The sequence below is a fragment of the Crinia signifera genome, chromosome 11 (genome assembly GCF_055691185.1).
Source record: "Crinia signifera chromosome 11, ASM5569118v1, whole genome shotgun sequence".
Taxonomy (NCBI): Eukaryota; Metazoa; Chordata; class Amphibia; order Anura; family Myobatrachidae; genus Crinia; species Crinia signifera.
Window position 1 is genome coordinate 76503766 of NC_139227.1, and position 19256 is coordinate 76523021.

Below are 19256 nucleotides of genomic sequence, written 5' to 3' on the forward strand. Positions count from 1 at the left end.
GCCCTTACCCATTCTCCCCTCCTAGGGTTGGGGGGTGCTATAAGCAGCAGCTTTGATGTCCCACGGGTGGCAGGGGTGCTCTATCTTCCATTCAACATGTAGGACCTGGAGCAGTAACTTCTGCTAATTACTCCTTTACTGCACAGGTGGTGGGAGGGAGAACACTAACGTGTGGAAGGGGGCACTGAGCTGAATGAAGGGTCCCTTGTAAATGACTTCCAGGGAGGTAGGGGGTGTTTTATATGCTAGGGAGGGTTGGGTAATGGAGTGGGCTTAATATTCCTCATTTTCCGGTGGAAGGGCAGCTTGTTTGACTGCAGATATCGCCATTATCTGGAAATAGTATAAAAACCTAGAGTCCCAACTTTCAGGAGGTGATGGGAACTTGGGGATCAGAGATCAGGAGCCAGAGCAATCCATTGACAAAAATATTAAACTGTACACCAGACGTTTGGAGCTGGAGCAGGGACCGGCTGCTGGAAGGCCGATATCTCTGGCTATGGGTATGATATAGACAAGCCACTAGTGTTGGCAGAAAGGGGAGAGTCCCAGCTTTTGAGATATACTCTCAGAAAAACTCTATGTCAGACAGAATCTGAGAAATATGACTGGGAATTGCAATTAACAGGTCAGATGTGGACTGCTGCTTTGAAGTTGGATATCTCCAGTTCCCCAGGGCCGATTTTCTTTTTTTTTTAAACAGACTTTATTGGTTGGAACATATAGACATACATATTGGTTCAGGTACATCGGCTTATAGCAGAAATAACACCAGAAAGAGAGGAACCAGATCTTGTTACATTACAGATGTACAAAAGAAATTGCGGGGCGCTCAAGGGTGAACAAGAAATGGACAATTTATTAAAAGCAAAACACAATACAAATATTAACAAAAAAACATACAATGCATTTAAAAACATACAAATGGTGCACCATTTAAACCTAACTCTGGGAATTATTCATGACCAGAGGTTGGGGATTTGTTTCTCAAAGATGAAGTATTTGAGTCCCAGTGTAATTCCTGGTTAGGGCAACAAGCGTCCAGGTTGATTTAAAGTTCTTAAATCAGAACTGTGGGGTACATAAAGATCTGTATCATATAGCGCTGTTCTGTGGGTGCCCGTGCATGTGGAGGGCAAGGACTTCTGTCGGGTGACTTGGTGACAGTGTCCGTCCTGCCTCCACTGTGTGCTGGTTGCACGGCACAATACACAGTAGATACGGTCAGTGTTAGATGTTTGTGCGCCGCAGCGCTAGCTCACCCCTTGATGCCGCTCGGCTGTCTCAGCTGCAATCACACGGTCAGTGTATGGGAAATGTCCCGACAGCAGCCGCTTCCTTCGTTTGCAGATATCAGGCTGAATGACTTCCACGGCGCTCTGTCACTGCGTCCGTGAAGGCAGTGTGTGTCTGCGGCTGATGGATGAGGAAAAGTCGGCTCTGCAGATATACGTGAGTCGGCAGCAGGGGTGTCTTTCTTTGATGTCCTTTTGGGGAACGCGTTTCTCCGCACACAGGGCGGCTTTCTCAACCAATAGGCCGCTATTTGGCAAGTCACAGCCGAGGAGATGTGACGGAGTAGTTTGTTCTGATGTCTGGTGAGTTCAGGAAGACTTAATGGAAGGAGAAAGTATTTAGGGTCTAGGGCAGGGCTGGGCAACACCGGCCCTCCAGATGTTAGTGAACTACACATCCCAGCATGCCTTGCATCAGTTTCAGCATGGCCACATAGCAAAACTAATGCAAAGCATCCTGGGATGTGTAGTTCACTAACATCTGTAGGGCCAGTGTTGCCCAGCCCTGGTCTAGGGGGACGGCAAGACCGAACACATTTGAAATTAGAGCAATAACTTCTCTGCAAATAGCAGCGATTTTGGGGCATGTCCACCAAATGTGAATAAAGTTGCCCTCTATAGGACAGCCTCTCCAGCACCTATCCGATGTGTCAGGAAACATTTTATGTAATCGAGAAATCACATAGTACCAGCGGTACAGAAGCTTATAAATATTCTCCTTAGTTTTAACACAGATCGAGCTGGAGGCCGCATTATCCCATATCTCTGCCCAGTCCTCGTCGTCCAGGGAGAGTCCCAAGTCACGCTCCCAGGACAGTTCGTGTGAGGGCCGGAAAGAGACCATGCGTGCCTCTAGGAGAGAGTAAATTGCAAATATTAGACCCCTAGAGGAAGAACGTTTCCAACAGATATATTCGAAGGATGTTAGGGGTCTAGAGATAAGGGTGGACACTTTTTTTGAATGAAAATGCCTAGGAAACGAAATTTGTAGGAAATGAAAAAAGTCAATGTTAGGGATTGTCGTGTTCTCGCGGATTTCTGAAAACTGGGGGAAGTTAGCATTATTGGAAATATCATTAAGATAATAAATGTTGTCCTTTAACCATTTGGAAAGTGTGGAGCGGCTCATTCCCGGGGGGAAATCTGGGTTATGAAAAAGAGGAATATGGGGGGATGGAAATGGGGCTAAATTATAAACCTTATTGGTTCTGTCCCAAACTGAAAGGGCACGGGAGACCACTGGGTGGGAGGAGATTGCATGCGGGCGTTTGGATTTGGGAAGCCACAGTAGGGGAGATAATGTGGACAGCCCCAATTCATCTGTTTCTCCCCAGGGCCGATTTTCTAAATTCTGGTATCCCTAGAAAAAGGGGATACTCAGCTATCAGAATAGGGCCCATATACACCTGGGGCCCCTGGGCAAGTGCCCATTAAGTCCATACGAAAAGACGGCCCTGTAAAGGAAAAGTGCAGAGTCCTGCAACTGCCTACTACCGCTGCCTTGGCATGCAGACGCATTACACATGCCCATAAAACTGAATTCGTACTGTATATCAAAGTTGTTAATCGCTTAATGTGCCCTTTATCTAAATGTCACAATAATGTATGATGATGAATGAAACAATTGCAGACTGAGCCGAATTATTAGCTTGTAAGTGCAATGATTCATCATCTCCAACAACAGGTAGTGACCTCTTATGGAAAGAGAAATACTTCCAAAGGAAAGCTTGTTATCAGTACATGTAGCAGCTACAGCCTTACCTGGCATCAGTGCACGGAACAGGCAGTGCTTGTTATATCACATTGTAACATAAAGAGGAGGTCTGTCCATCTGTTTCCTATATGGCTGTGGTCTTTAATTGTATTAAAAAGTAGTAGAATTACATCAAAATCAATGGACCATCTGGCTGCTCATAGGAAAGTCAGTCAAAGCCAAATTTCCCATTCTAACTCAAAAGTATAGCTGAAGGCACTACGCACTCCCCAAGGGATTTTTTTTTGTTTCGTTTTTTTTTTTAAATCACACTAAACCTGCATTAGTGAGCGTGTAATGACGGTTTTTACTTTACAGTTAAGTGCTGTGTTTTCATCATTACAATGCAAACACCTAGATTCAGGTTATGGATTATGGGCCTTATTAAGAGTTGAATATGTGTCTAGCTGTGCGGTGGAAATATTCACATATGTCTGAACATATGTCAGGGTGACGTGTCACAGGGGGCTGGGGGTGGTATTGTAGTCACACCCCTACTATATAATGCACAGATTATAAAATACAATATACAGCTGGGGGCAGGGCCGGTGCAAGGCACCGGAGCGCCCCAGGCGAGTCGGGCTGGGGGCGCCCCGGTGCCGGGGGGGGGGGGGTTTGTGTGAGGTGTGGGGTGGTACCTGTCCTACCGGCGCTGTCTATTTCAATCTGGCGGCGGAGGCAGCGGGGGTCCCTGCAGTCTATTAAAAATCACGAGCGCTATCCGCCGGGCTATGCGGAAGCGCTTCTAGTGTGAAAACTCTGGCAGCACGCTGATTGGCTGAGATCAGCTTGCGCCGTGCTGCCAGAGTTTTCACACTAGAAGCGCTTCCGCATAGCCCGGCGGATAGCGCTCGTGATTTTTAATAGACTGCAGGGACCCCCGCTGCCTCCGCCGCCAGATTGAAATAGACAGCGCCGGTAGGACAGGTACCCGGGCGGCATTTTCCGCCCTCCAGTGGCCGGCGCCCTAGGCAAATGCCTAGGTTTGCCTAGTGGTGGCGCCGGCCCTGGCTGGGGGAGTGGCTAGGATGAAGTGCTTTAGCAGGCACTTACTCGCAATGTGGCCGTCCGGGTCCGGGGGTGCAGAAAAGTTGGGATACTTGCTTTATTTTCCATTGGGCTGGGAGTATTACCCTATTTTCGGGAGCCTCCCAGCAGAATTGAGAGTATGTAAGTATGCTGAAGAAGAGACCTACTGTAATGAGACTTGGATGACAACCCAAGTATGCTTCTTAGCAGGTGTATCTTTTCTGTTTACTGGAGACCTGGGGGTATATTTCCTCAGCAGGGACGGAGGAAGCGGTACTCTTTACCTAGAAGGGCGCCCGCGATTGTAATCGCGGGCGTCGGGGGTAAAAAATCGCGGTCATCGCGGGCATCGCGGGTAAATCGCGGGTACATAAAAATCTGCTGCCCGCGATGACCGCGATTTTCCCATAGGGAACAATGTTAAAAAGGATGATTGACCGCGATTTTAATGTAAAATGCCTCAATGCCCGCGATTTTACCATAGGAATCAATGTTAAATGGGCTACAGAGCCCAAATAGGCACAATTAACCCTTAAATGTCCCCCCAAATTTTTAACGCCACCCCACGATCCACGCCAACCCGAAGCGTGGCGAGCGCAGCGAGCCCACGAGGGGCGGCGGTACGCGTCCTCCGACCTTTTCATGCCCTACTATCCACGTCGGCGTGGAGTTGAGAATAGAATAGTGTGGCGAGCGCAGCGAGCCACCGAGCTCGAAGCGTGGCGAGCCCCGCGAGGGGACGCGGATACCTTCACAGGTAAACGCGTCCCTTCGCGGACTTCACAGGTGTCCGCGTCGCCATGGACACCTGGGAAGCCCGCGAGGGGATGCGTATAACTGTGAAGGTATTCGCGTCCCCTCGCGGGGCTCGCTGCGCTCGCCACGCTTCGGGCTCGGTGGCTCGCTGCGCTCGCCACACTATTCTTTTCTCAACTCCACGCCGACGTGGATAGTAGGGCATGAAAAGGTCGGAGGACGCGTACCGACGCCGCTCGCCACGCTTCGGGTTGGCGTGGATCGTGGGGTGGCGTTACAAATTTGGGGGGACATTTAAGGGTTAATTGTGCCTATTTGGGCTCTGTAGCCCATTTAACATTGATTCCTATGGCCAAATCGCGGCCATTGAAGCATTGAATGTAAAATCGCGGCCAGCACAAAATTTAACATTGAACCCTATGGGAAATCGCGGTGATCGCGGGCATCGCGTCGCGGCCGTTAATGTACTGCCCGCGATGCCCGCGATCACCACGATGGGCGCCCTTCTAGGTAAAGAGTACCGAGGAAGCTGGCTCACCCCGTTGTCAGTGCCTGCAGTGGAAAAGATGGTCAGCACTGGAGCTTGGTGTTGTAAGTATACTGGTGTAAAATGAATGTGTGTTTATTAAACATTTACTTCTGTGTGTGTGTTTTTTTTAAACATTCTTTTTACATATGGACTACAAGTCCAAGGGGGCCCATTAATGTCCCACATGCTGGGACTTGTGGTTCAGCAAGTCTCAGCAAGCGGGGGAGGCCTGCTTGGACTTGTAGTTCACCTCTATAAAGCAATGTTTTGTATGGCTGATTTAACTGTATCAGGCCGGCGTCCACAGCCCACGGACGCCGGTGACAGCCCCGGGCTTCAGCCCTGGACAGGTCAAGGCTGACCAGCCACAGTGAGCATGATACAGCCGGGGGACCTTATGTAAAAAGTTTCCCCTGGCTGGGACATGACACCGCGGGCTGTTGGCGCCCGGTGCTGGTTTCAAAATACGGGGGACCCCCATATTTTTGGAACCAGGACCGGTCCAAGAGTCCCGGGATGATTTCAGAAATATGGGGGACCCCTGCCCCCCGCCAAACAAATCCCGGCACTAGCATGCAAGCGGATGTGTAAAATTACACATGCGGCCCCATGGAGGAAAAATCAATCGATGGCCGCAATATCGAATGATTTTTTCTCCCTTCGTGGATAAAAGTCAGTCTATACTAACTTTTATCCTGGACGGAGATGGATAGAATTGAGGCGGGCATTGAAGTCATCTGACGTCAGCTGCCCACCCCAAGCCGGCATAGACAAAGCTGTGTTCACAGGTGTCCACCCAATGTTTCCATGGGCGTGCCCACCATTTTCGTGGGCACGCCCATAAATCGCTGGACCGCCCCCAGCCTGCCCATGAGTGTGCGAACTCCCCAGCGAGTGTGAAGTTCGAGTGCATGCGGAAACCTCCACCATCAGCCTGGGGAGCAAATTCGGACCGCACCGAGCAGGTATGAATTACCCCCCTTCATCTCTCTCCAGGGCTTAGTACATAAAATCCTTTGTTATTAGTCTTGCTGCCAAAACTCAGTAAACTAAACAAAATAAATAAAAACGAAATACTTTAATTCATCAACAGTAGTTTTAATGTGAAATATATCTGCAGCACAAACCTGCAAATACCAATGAGCAGATTTATATAAAGCTAAATCATAGGTTAAGGTTATATGTACTTTGTCAACACTGTCAGCCACCAGGGCCGGCGCCACCACTAGGCAGCTCTAGGTTCGCCCCTCACCCCCAGCGAACTGTGTAAAAAACTTGCGGCCCCGGCGTCCCTGCAGTGCTGCTGGAGCGGTCAGGGGTGTCCGTGCCGCAGGGGTAGCTGCGGCGCCGTCATGTGTATAAAGCTGGCTGCGGCCGGCGGGGTCCCTGTAGTGAATAGAAAATAACTAGCGCTATGCCCCTGACCGCTCCAGCAGCACTGCAGGGACGCCGGGGTCGCAAGTTTTTTCCACAGGTACCACCCCCCCTCCCCCCGGCACCGGGGCGCCCCCACCCAGTCTCGCCTGGGGCGCTCCGGTGCCTTTTTACTGGCCCTGTCAGCCACCACGTGGCACCATCATGATGACAAAACAATGTATCTGTGCTTAACTGTCTTTATGGGGGTGATTTAATCATTATTTGGGTGCCCAAACAGGACCTTTCGCAATGTGAGCAGTATTTTAGTGCTTTTGGGTGCGTCAGAAGAAATAACTGAAATGCTCTCATGGGCGCCCTTTGAAATTGCCCCGTGCATGTTATCGGCTGGATATTGACAATTGCTAGTTCTGTTTTTTCCCATTTCGGACATTGACATGATCCTGGTAATCCGGATTTATAACGCAGACTAGCAAGCTGAACGCACCTGTGGCCTACAGAATTGACAGGCAGATTTCATATCCCCTGGCTGTCAAATCATAGGTCATAGACCCGTGCACTCTTTTAACACTACGATATGAGCAAACTGTGGGAGAATGAGCCGCACAGAAACCATAGAAAAGCCAGATTTCAAATGTTCTGTATACCAAATGTTCTTTAGATTTGGAAGATCTATTTTTCCAAAGATCACTTCCTGAAATATTCTGAGTAAGGCGGTCACATCGTTTTGTAGTCCTTCCCAGCCTGGGGTGTTCAGTCAAATGATAAGGTGAGCAAAGAAACGTAACATTTGTCTGCAGATAAGAAACACTTGGGCCATCTAGTCTTCCCTAAACACATGCACACTAGAGGTGTTTTTTCTATGTCTTATTGTGGGAGAATAGCGCCGCAGGATTTCTAACTGCCGGTCTTGGTATTCAGACTGCTGGCATCTCATTCACCGGTCATTAGTATGTATTCCATAGGGACAGATGTACTACACCTTGGAAAGTAATAATGTGAAGAGAAATACCAACCAATCAGCTCCTAACATGTAACATGGCAGTAAGGTTCTGATTGGCTTGTACTGTAGTTCCAAGGCTTAGCACATCTCCCCATAGAAGGTACTTTCAGTAAATCTAAAATATATGTTATCTATTAAATATATTTGACCTAGTAGATGCTTGGTAAACACTTTTAGTTATTGCAGGGTACTCAGTAACACTGTAGGACTAAATGAGGTAAATGCAGTAGTAAACATTTATCAACAGGAGGCAGCAATTGGTGAATAACTGAGGACATACTGAAGAAGGTGAGTTACGGATCTACGGACAGATGCAACTGGATGTCGTTCCGTCTCATAAGAATTGGATCACCCATTCTATTAGTTAAAAGGCAAGCGTGTAACAAGACAGGCTCCCACTGCGTATATATCATTTCATACACATCAAAAGCTCTTCTAAGCATTTTCATATTCTACAGTACTAAAATATGTCCCTCTGAAATGACACAATCTCTGTTGCTGGAATGGCTCGCGTGGATGAAGGTTCGCTGAAGATGTATGGATGTCCACCACAGATAACAGCATCTCCACTGGAATATTATCTCCATCTTCCACATGGAGTTGCTGTTACAAGCCATGAGCATCAATATATAACATTGGGAGGTGGGTGGTATTCTAGTACATTGTCCGTGACTGACCTGTAATGACAAGAAGAACAAGGGGAATATGAGAGGTTGGAAATGTTGTTATGCGATTGCCACTCAAATAATAAGCAGTAGGTCACATATTTCATGGGTGTTACAGAGGTGTCTGTGATGTAATACTTTAGTATAATTATGATTTACCACTAGAATAGATTAGGCCTAGCAGAGTGCTGAGTATATGTACATTCATCTGTTCCAATAAGAATTTCCAACAGCCAAATTTGTATCTATCGTTAAAGAAATGAAGAGATATTTGTGTCCATTGCTACAGACACTTTAAAATAATTTTGTAGTGAGGTTGAAGCAACTAACATTAATGAATCGTTCTGCAGAAAGAATGTGCACTGCAGCTCCGGCCACATATGGTACTGCAGGGGATAAACTTGGTACATATATTACATACATCAGAACATGTATGTTTATATGTGCTGGATGGTTCCCCCAGGAATCGGCAGCGCTGTGTGTGTATCAAGCACTGTACAGCACCAGGGACTTAGCATAAAGCTCCGCACTCCTTCTAAGCCCACCCTCAGACTCCTGGGAAAGTAACCAATGTGCGACCGGGGTGGGCTTAGAAGCACTGCCAATCCCTCGTGGAGCCCATACCTCCCAAGTGTCCCGTTTTCCGCGGGAATGTCCCTTTTTTGGGGGATGTTCCCACGTCCCGCCCAGGGTCTAGTAATGTCGTCCCCCTGTTACCCGTGGAAAGACGCTGTGCGAAATGCGTCTTTTCATGCCCCCATATCGGTGAAAATGGGGGCGTGACCTCGTGGGAGCATCACAGGTATAGACCACGTCCCCTTTTTCAGGGATGCCTATGGCACACGCGTCCCTCCTGAAAGTTGGGAGGTATGATGGAACCAACCAGCAATTATGTTACATACATCATAACATTGATGTGAATATGTGCTAAGCCGTTCTCCCCCACACTATGTGGTCAGTGCTAGAGCCTCCGCTGGTTGTGAACCTACAAAACTCCCACCACCATCATAGCACTAATATATCAAAATACTTGTGAGAGCTTACACACGCCTACTTCAATTACTCAGAACATGTATTTAAATATGATTGCTGTGGTTTCTCTCTTTCTCTCCCAATATATCATTTTTTTCCATTTATTTGTACAGCATGTATTTATGTATGAGATATGTAAATCGCAATTTTAGTGTCAGATGAGGGAAAAAAGAGAAATCTGCTGTTTCATATCCATCAACTGAGAGCCGCCAAAACATACTGTATGTGCAGATGTAAAAGAACGGGCACACCAGGTAAGAGATTGTAGGGAATATACACAGAACACACAAGCTCTCATTCACATATTGTAGCTCCAGTGTGATAAGCAATTCTACACTTAAGAAGTATAAAGCCCCGTGCGGTTAAGGCAGAATATTCAGATGGACCACGTCAAGCTACGCCGCCGGCGTGCTTGAGTGACCCATCTCGGCACACTGATGGGGACTTTTGAGCTTCACATGGATGGGGTGCGCGAGCATCTCACGCACACGTAAGTCTCATTCGCGGCACACCGAAACAAATTTGTCCCATTTATAATTGGTGCTGTATAGTGTGTATGGGACTTTTATGTTAATCTTTGTCTTTATAATTTAAAATCATGTAGTGCAGTAGTTATCAAACTGTGGGTCCTGACCTTCTCAGAATGGGGGCGCAACTCCATGTTGCTGACCATCAGGCTGATGACTTTTCTAATCTTAGTCAGTGATTCAAGGCAGGAGCGGATTGGCCCGCCGGCTCATTTTTAAGGAGTTTTGGCTCGGCCCACCGGGAAATGGCCCACTTTCCCGGTGGGCCGAGCAAAAACTCCTTAAAAATGAGCCGGCCAAACTCCCCCCTGGGCTATCTGGGCCGCGGCATTTTGCCCACATCCAAAATGGCCACGGGAGGGCTGCTGCACATGCGCTATAGTGCACATAGTGCCCATTAGGAGCCGTCAGAAAGCAGCAGGTGAGGGCCCTCCCCCCCACATTACATTACATCCATGGCCTCCCCCCCCCCCCGTATTACATTACATCCACGGCAGCCACCCCCCGCATTACATCCGTTTGTAAGGGCCTCTATTTATCACCTTATGCTGAAAAATGTATACAGCACATGATACTTTGACAGGCAAAGTAGGCCCTTCTCAGCTCTGGTCCCCATAGCAGCTGTACCCCCTGCACCTATGGGAGTTACGCCCCTTGCTGCCGGCCCCAGGCAGGAAGTGGGAACGTCCCAGAAAACTGGGACAGTTGGGAGGTATGAGTGTGTATGCACTATATTTTTCATTCTGTAACTCCTGGGAGTTCAAGGGAAATAGTAAGTGATCTTGTTAGCTACCTTTGTGTGTATGCAGCTTAAGAGTCTGATCCAAATAGCCACAAACAGCCACCAGAATGGATTCTGGTGACTTGGCTGGATATCTCACTGACATTTTCTGCTCTCAGCGATTGTCATGCAAGCAAAATTAACAGGTAATTGCAGTTATGTGTAACTCAATTGGCCCAAATTGTCTTGAGAGGGTTAGGATGGAAGTACATATGATTTTCACAATTAAATAGGGCATTTTTAAAAGCGGATACATTATACTAAACAAGTACTCTTCAAAGATCAATAACATTGCGTATATTAAAAGTTGTCCTTCCTGCAATATAACATGTTCAACCAACCCCCTAGTCAGTTCTGCGGCCTGCAGAGGAAAGCAACAGTTCTAGTCCAAAGTTCAAGTCCCTCCCTTGGTATGAGTGGCAGTAATAGTTTAAGAGGGATAGGGAGGGGGGGGGGCACATGTTCATGCCACAGTGTACAACTGCCACACCCTTTCCTGTTCTGAAATAGGAAGAGGCAATGTCTAGGTCATCTGCTAAGGTGAATGTGAGTTACTGTATATGTCCCAACTGTCCTGCTATCTAGAAACGTTACTGCTATCCCTGCCACAGCTGGCAATGTCCCACAGGGGGGGGGCGGGGGGGGGGGGCAGTTGTCCAGGAGCCAGAGACCACCCCTGTTCTGCAGACCTCCTGCAGAGTTAATGCTACACTTGGTAAAGGCAGCTTGCTATACCTATGGCCGACATCCACTAGGGTGAGGTATCGCATTTGATACCCCGCCAACTCACTCGGTGGCTTCTGGGTGGCTGGATTACATGCAATACATTGTAGGCGGTCCTTTTGCATACAGTGTATTGTATGTGATCCCAGCAAGGGCTATGGCCTGCATCAAATAGTCATAGTAGCCCATATGATGTGTGATTACAATGCGAGGCATACAGGAACGCACCTTGCACTGCAGCTGGGACATTGGGATAGATGTACTAAGCCTTAGACAATGATAAAGTAGAGATAAACGACCAACCGATCACCTCCTAACAGTCATTTTTCAAACACAGCCTATAACATTGCAGTTAGGAGTGGATTGGCTGGTACTTTATATCTCTCCACAGCCCAATACATCTCCCCCATGGCCTTTAGCACATAACCTGTTACAGACAGTCACCGTGCGTGCGCCCATTACACGTAGTTCTAGTAATCCTGACCACACCCTGGTGCAGTGCGAAAGGTTGAAGTCCACTGGTGTCTCCTTACAGTGTATAGGTAATATACAGTTTCTCCATTCTAGGTCACTTCCGAGAAGACTTACTGAGCTATGATTGATAGCGTGTGCGTAAAAATAGTGCAGACTGCTTGCATGATGTTTACATGGAAACTATTTGCTCTTCAAAATGTATTTCCCCACCAAATGATCACATTCCCAGTACTCATATCACATCTCTACCTTGCCAGGGAATTTTATCTAGGTTAAAAAAATAATAATACACCTAGTCATAGTCATTGAGGACTGTACAAGGCGAGGCCATGTGATGTTACTCTAGAAATCTGTAATACATAAATTGCCATAAAACAAATGGAGTATGTGTAAGCAGTTATCTTGCCATGGTAACATGGACTATTTATAATTATTGCTTCTCATGGGCATACACATGGAGCTATTTTGTGCTATTTTGTAAGCAATCTGACTAGATTGCTTAGAAAGTAAGCACAGATCTCCGTGTGTATGCTCCGAGAGATTAATTATCTCCTGCAAGTCAGTGCATGCAGTCAAATCTAGTCAAATTGCTTAGCAAGTGACTGCAAATCTCTCTGTGTGTACACAATGAGAGATACTGATCGCAATGTCATTCTGAACCACTACCCGGCCTTTTTTTGCTTAAGCAAAATTGCTTCGCACAAATTTCTGCATGTGTGTGTATGCCCCTTTAGTCTGTGGTTTACATCATAGTTTTAACATACAGGTTATGTTAAGTTTACAGAAGTGAAGTCACCGGTCTTTGTATATGCTGTGTACACACGGAGCAATATGATTGCTAGCAATATATTGCTCAGCAATCATATTGCTCTGTGTCCCGTTTTCATCAGCGACCAGAGATGGTCCCTGAGGTGCATGCTCCTTTGACCAGTGACCATTAGGGGGCTGAAAATGGGAGAGCGCACCCGGCAATTTATCGCCGGTGCACACTCCAATCGCGTTTTTTTTTTTCCATCATATTGCCCCGTCTGTATGCACCTTTACACTCTCTGCACAAGTTATATCTGCCCCACCTGCAGTGCACATGGTTTTGTCCATTTGAGAAGGAATTTGCCTTTGCGAGTGAACCAGAATTAAGGCCCATGACCACGAGATCTCTTTCTGCATGTGTGTAGTGGGTTATCCCATATATTTACAGAGATCTCAACTTTACCAATTACACAGAGTTATGCCCAATACACACGGGGCAAGTGGGCCTCTGTGCTGAGCGATCCAGTTAAGCACAGATTGCTTAGCACAGATCACCAGCGATGTGTTGTGAGCGATCTGTCATGGCCAGTGTTCTCTGGAGAGAGAACACTGGCGATGTCTAGATTTATACTGTATGCAGTAAAAATTCTATTCAGGCTATGGCACTGCGCATCACCGCCATCGTGGGGTATACACACAGAGCGATCCCTGCTTCATTTCTGAGCAATCTAGTCAGATTGCTTATAAAATAGTCCTTACATCGGCCTGTGTGTATGCCCCATAACATTCACTGATGGAAGCTGTATAAAGCTTTGAGGAAAGGTTGTATTTTTAAACTCAAATTTCCCAATATTTATGATACGGTACCTATGCAATACCATTGCCAGGTGTGTGTCATAGAGCTTGGACTTTTATGTGATCATTTTCAATGTACATTCAATATTAAAATTTAGAGAAGGCGGTAACGCATAATGCATGAGTGAAGTATCAGTTACAGTTGCACCAAGAAACACCAGGAGCTGACACCCAGACACAATAAATTGCACTTGTGAAAAGGCACTAAAGTGTGCATGCGCGTGGTACCACTACAGCACAGCTTAGAACCATGCATTTTATTTTTATACAGCTATTCAGTTTGATACCAGGCAATTAAAACAAAGTGGATGAACGAACAAGAGCCCTTAGGGGGGTATTCAATCTCCCGCCGCTATTCCCGAAGGAGAAATAGTGGCGCTGCCCTATTGAATGCAGTCTTCCTCGAGAGCATTGAACCGGGATCTTGGCAGGACGTGCCCGACTTCACAAGCAGTCGGGCTCCCGGCTGCAGCTCGGTGATTTCTGTCTGCATCTTGTGGCGACGCCCCCTTTTGGGTCTCATCTGCCAATTCAGTGTCAAGCTGGCTGAGAACGGAACGGAACAGGGTGACGGCTGACGCCCCAGCCCGACAGTCGTGACCCTGCATTGAATACCCCCCTAAATCTCATATTTTGTGACAAATGGTTGCCTTGTAACCAATGTCTTTTAATAAAAGGGAGCAACAGTAGGTTTTGGTACATTCTCCCTCTTCCCCGGAAATAATTTAAAAAGGGGGGGGGGGGGGGGGGATTTGCATGGGGGGAATGGATTATAAAATAAAAAAAAAAATAGATTAAAGCTAGAATCTGCACATCTGAATGTAATATGTGTATATACCCTGTAGTAGTGTATAGCAGAGGAAATAAGACTAATATAATATATATACACACACAAACACATTTTGGAAATAAAGTCTGAAAAGAAGTCTAGTACCTAAAACCAGTAGACCTAATGAGGATGTGTTATGTATGCAAACTACAGTGCAAGTCCCCATTTAAATGCTCAGTCCCTGACATAATTTCTTTCATAATTCAGATTGTACAGACCTTTGCTCTGAGGCCGGGCTATTTCTTAGTGCATACCTTTCTTACAGAGGATCTCAGTCGTAATCCTCAAGCACTGCAGGCATGTTTTCAGGTTTCCTGCCTGTGGAAGCAGGTGGGATAATTATTGACCCAGCAAATTAGTTTAACTCATCTGCTTATGATGAAAGAAATTCAGAAAACATGACTTGTTGGTGGTACTTGAGGATTAGGGCAGTGGTTTCCAAACAGAGGCGTATGTATGAAACAGTGATAAGAGTGGAGACGTGTGCTCAGGTCTCCACTCTGCTTCTTAGCTTTCCTTAAGGCACCCCACCAGTCCAGTTGTTAAGTGTATCCATGGATAAGCACAGGTGAATAAAGGCCCATACACACTGGGGGACTTTGAGCTGAAAGCCACTCAAAACAGCCTGTTTCAGCAGCTTTCAGCTCAAAGCTGCCCAGTGTGTATGGCCCGGCGATGAGCGCTGCTGCGTGCTCTCGCAACATCACCGGGAAAGCTGCTCATCTGCTGATAATACCAGCAGATGGCCGGCTTTGCATAACTCTGCGCTATGCAAAGCCGTCCTCCCCCTCCTTCTGCGCCGGGCAGGGGGAAAGCCTCTCAGTGTGTATGCACTGAGTGGCTTTCCCCGCAGCGGTGATTGTCATCATCGCTGTACATACACGCTGAGCATAGTCGCAAAGTGTGTATGGACCTTAAGTAAAATTAACTGAGGTAGTAACACCCGTGCTCAAGCATCCTTAAGCCTGGACTGATAGGGTGCCTTAAGTTACCATTTGGGATTAGTGTTTAGAACCTGGTTCTATTACAGTGTAGAGGCGAGGAGCCTTTACTCTATCACAGGGTTGCCTACCTGACCCTCTCCATGAGGGAGAAAATGCTCCGTTCCTGGACTTCCATAGTAATGTATGATTGCCAGCACCTGTGGTGAGCTAGGTAATTGATAAAAAAAAAGGTGTTTCACCACAGGTGATGGCAATCATACATTACCAGGGAAGGTCAGGTAGGCAACCCTGCTCTATCGTGTACGCTCAGCCTCGTGTTCATGCTACAAAGTTCAAAAGTGAACTTTTCCCTGTGTGCTCAATGTGTGGTGTTCATATAAAACGCATCTAAAGTCACACGTCTGTCGCCCCACATTCTGCCCCATAGCAGCCGGGGTACAAAGGGACAGACACCATTATGTGTGATTCACTTTCAATGTATTATAATTTTTGTTAATTTCTTTACAGTTCTGTTCTTTTATATACAGATACTGCTCTGGTTACTTGTCCCTTTTCTTCTCAGTATGTTCTTCTGCAGCATCAAATGCACTGTATCATATATTGCAAGAATAACTAGTTTTAGGAAGCTGGAAGGAGCAAATATGATACATATTATGTATTTTTCACTTAGCCTGTATCTAAGGCATATTTGCCTACCTGACCCCCTCCATAAGGGAGAAAATGCTCTGTTCCTGGACTTCCCTGGTAATGTATGATTGCCATCACCTGTGGGGAGCTAGGTAATTGATAAGAAAGGTGTTTCACCACAGGTGCTGGCAATCATACATTACCAGGGAAGTCCAGGAACAGAGCATTTTCTCCCTCATGGAGCGGGTCCTGTGAACTAAGGACAAGTTCAGCAGAATGACTGACACCGCACGTGCTAATATGGAGTATTCTCTCCCTCATACATGTCCCTTACCACTCTGCCGCTCGGAAGGTGCGCGCTGTAGACTTACCAGTGTCCTTAGCTCTAGAAGCAGCAGCCAGCCTGTCAGTGCATCTGCTGGGCCAGTAAGGAAAATGAGAGACTCTGTTACAGACTCCTATCTTTTTGACCACCTTAGGGAGGGGGTGTGCAGCCCAGCCCTGAGCCCGGCGTTAACCATTAACCTCAGCTGTAAATGTTTGATAAACCCTGGAGCAGAAGTCACAAACATGGTGACAAGACTGGTAGAAGGAGACTGGAGTAAAAGAGAAGGGTGTGGAGGTTAAAAGGTGTGTCTGTCAATGAGTCGTGGGTTATGGACTGGTTATAGACAGTGCTGGGGTGTCCTGAGCCCTACACCTATACTGTGTAATAGGCTGTACACATTTTGTCTATTGTTCTTTTAGATGTTGCATATATAAGCAAAATCAAATCGGAAGGAAATCGAACGTATTCCATATTTTGATGCCGCCCGCGACCCCATGGCATCAATTTCAAATGGAGAAATAGACTGAGCAGGAAACACTACATAGTAAAGATCTGTTCTATATAGTCTACATCGAATGTGTACATGTGCCGGGCGATTCTATCCTGATTCAATCGCATACCTCCCAACATGACCCTCTCCAGGAGGGACACAATGCTCTGTTTCTGGACTCCCCTGCTAAAGTATGATTGCCATCACCTATCTTATCTTAAAAAAAACCTGTCTTAAATGGGTGCCGGATGACTGACCGACAGTCGAGATTCTGACAGTCATTACATCAAATGTCGGAATCCAGACTGTTTAAACCCCAACAGTTGGGATCCCGACGGACAGGGGCTATTCTCCCTCGTGGGGGTCCATGACCCCCATAGAGGGAGAATAAAATAGGTGGTGAGCGCAGCAAGCCTGCAAGAGGCTTCGTTACGCTAGCCCCGCTGTCTCAGTTCCGGCAGTCGGGATTCTGACGTCGGGCTAATGACTGTCGGAATTCCGACTGTCAGTGTGTTATACCACACCCGTTTTAAACAGGTTAATTGATAAGAAATGTGCTTCACCACAGGTGATGGTAATTATAAATGAATAGGGAAGTCCAGGAATAGAGCATTCTGTCTCTCCTGGAGAGGGTCATGTTGGGTGGTATGCAGGGCCGGTGCCACCACAAGGCAGGTTTAGGCATTTGCCTAGGGCATTATGCTAAACATCCATTTGCATGTGTGCGGGGAAATCGGCGTGTGAGGGGGGGGGGGTGGACAGTCCTGTGGGCGGCATTTAGATGACTCGCAAAGCTGCGAACTTTGCCGCTTTGCGGGTCAATCGGTATGACCTACATAGTATGCTGATATATTAATCAAATGTGTGGCACATAAGGAATATTCATTCACATTGTCTGAATGCAACTTGTCTTAGTATGGGCTAATGGTTGCATTTGCAATTCTGTGAGGAGTAGTAGATAAGTGGAATAGCCTCCCATCAAAGGTGGTAGAGGCAAATACAGTAGTACAATTTAAACATGTTTAAAAAAGAGGCCGACTAGATGGGCCAAGTGGTTCTTGACTGCCGTCAAATTCTATGTTTCTAGGTTTCTATGAGACCTGAAAAACAAACTGTTTGGGGTCCTGAGGAAGTTGTTTGAGACCTTATAAGCCACTCATAGGGCTAGATGTATCAAGCTTCAAAAGGTGATAAAGTGGAGTGATAAACAACAAGCCAATCAGCTCCTACCTTTCAGTTTTCAAACCCAGTCTGTGACATGGCCGCTAGGAGCTGATAGGCTGGCTGTTTATCACTCTCCATTTTATTTCTTTTTGAAGCTTGATACATTTGGCCCATAGTGTGGAATGTACTAAACAGCGTTTTGGGGGTTTACTTCTTTTCCTGTATGTACTAAGCCCTAGATGCCGGGTTGCCGATGCTGTTCTCCTATAAAAGTCTATGGGCTTCTTTTCACTGTGCTGTCTGGGGGGCTTGGATTGGATCCCTCCCTGCATCCTTCACAACTCCATGTAAATTCAGGGACTGCTGGCAATGGCAAAGTGCAGCTCTTATAGTGCAGGATGTACCAAGCATTTGCGGTACATCCCACCACAATTCGCATTGATACTAATCGTATATGTACTAACAAAGTGCAGCTTTTGCAATAACAGCTGCCCTTTGTGATGCAATCGGTGGGGGGTGAGCAGGTCCGCGTGGCTCTATCCCTCCTGCTGTGCCCGGCAGCCTGCTGCTCAGGTGGCTGCAGGTACTGCCGGGCTCCTCCTTGCACCCGGAAGGGGGATATTCCGGTGCTAGGGAGGCGGAGATCACTGTTCCGGGCAGCACAGCAGGATGCTGCCCGGACATCAGGTGAGGGTGGGTGGCACAGGTAGTACGGGGTGGTGGTTGAACGTGACAAGAAGCCAGGGGCGGGCTGGGCCGGGGGGCAGAGTGCCATATGCCCCCCGGGCCGCTTACCCACCCACTGGCTGCGGGCCGTGCTGCGGCTGGATCAGCTTCTCCAGCCCTCCTGCACTGGCCGCGGCTTACAGAACACGGCCGCGGCTACAGGAAAATGGCCGCCGGCCCCCTGCACTGAGGACATGTTCTCAGTGCAGGAGGCCGGCGGCCATTTTCCTGTAGCCGCGGCCGTGTTCTGGAAGCCGCGGCCAGCGCAGGAGGGCTGGAGAAGCTGATCCAGCCGCAGCACGGCCCGCAGCTAGCGAGTGGGTAAGCGCTCTCCCCCCCCCCTCCCTCACCCCAGCATATGTGTTTCTGTCACTGTGGGGGCATATCTGGCACTGTGTGGGGGCATATCTGGCACTGTGTGGGGGCATATCTGGCACTGTGTGGGGGCATATCTGGCACTGTGTGGGGGCATATGTGTATCTGGCACTGTGGGGGGCATATCTGGTACTGTGGGGGCATATATGTATTTGGCACTGTGGGGGCATATGTGTATCTGGCACAGTGGGGCATATGTGTATTTGGCACTGTGGGGGCATATGTGT

The 19256-nt window shown here is 47.5% G+C and overlaps 1 long non-coding RNA gene across 1 annotated transcript; it reads right to left on the minus strand.

Moving 5' to 3' along the window:
- Window positions 1-7894: 7894 nt before the first annotated feature.
- LOC146045401 (uncharacterized) lies at window positions 7895-16386 on the minus strand. The gene is made up of 2 exons (XR_014465431.1): window positions 16318-16386; window positions 7895-8416 (listed from the first exon to the last, which is right to left on the minus strand). It is a non-coding gene; the product is annotated as an uncharacterized LOC146045401 (long non-coding RNA).
- Window positions 16387-19256: the final 2870 nt, after the last annotated feature.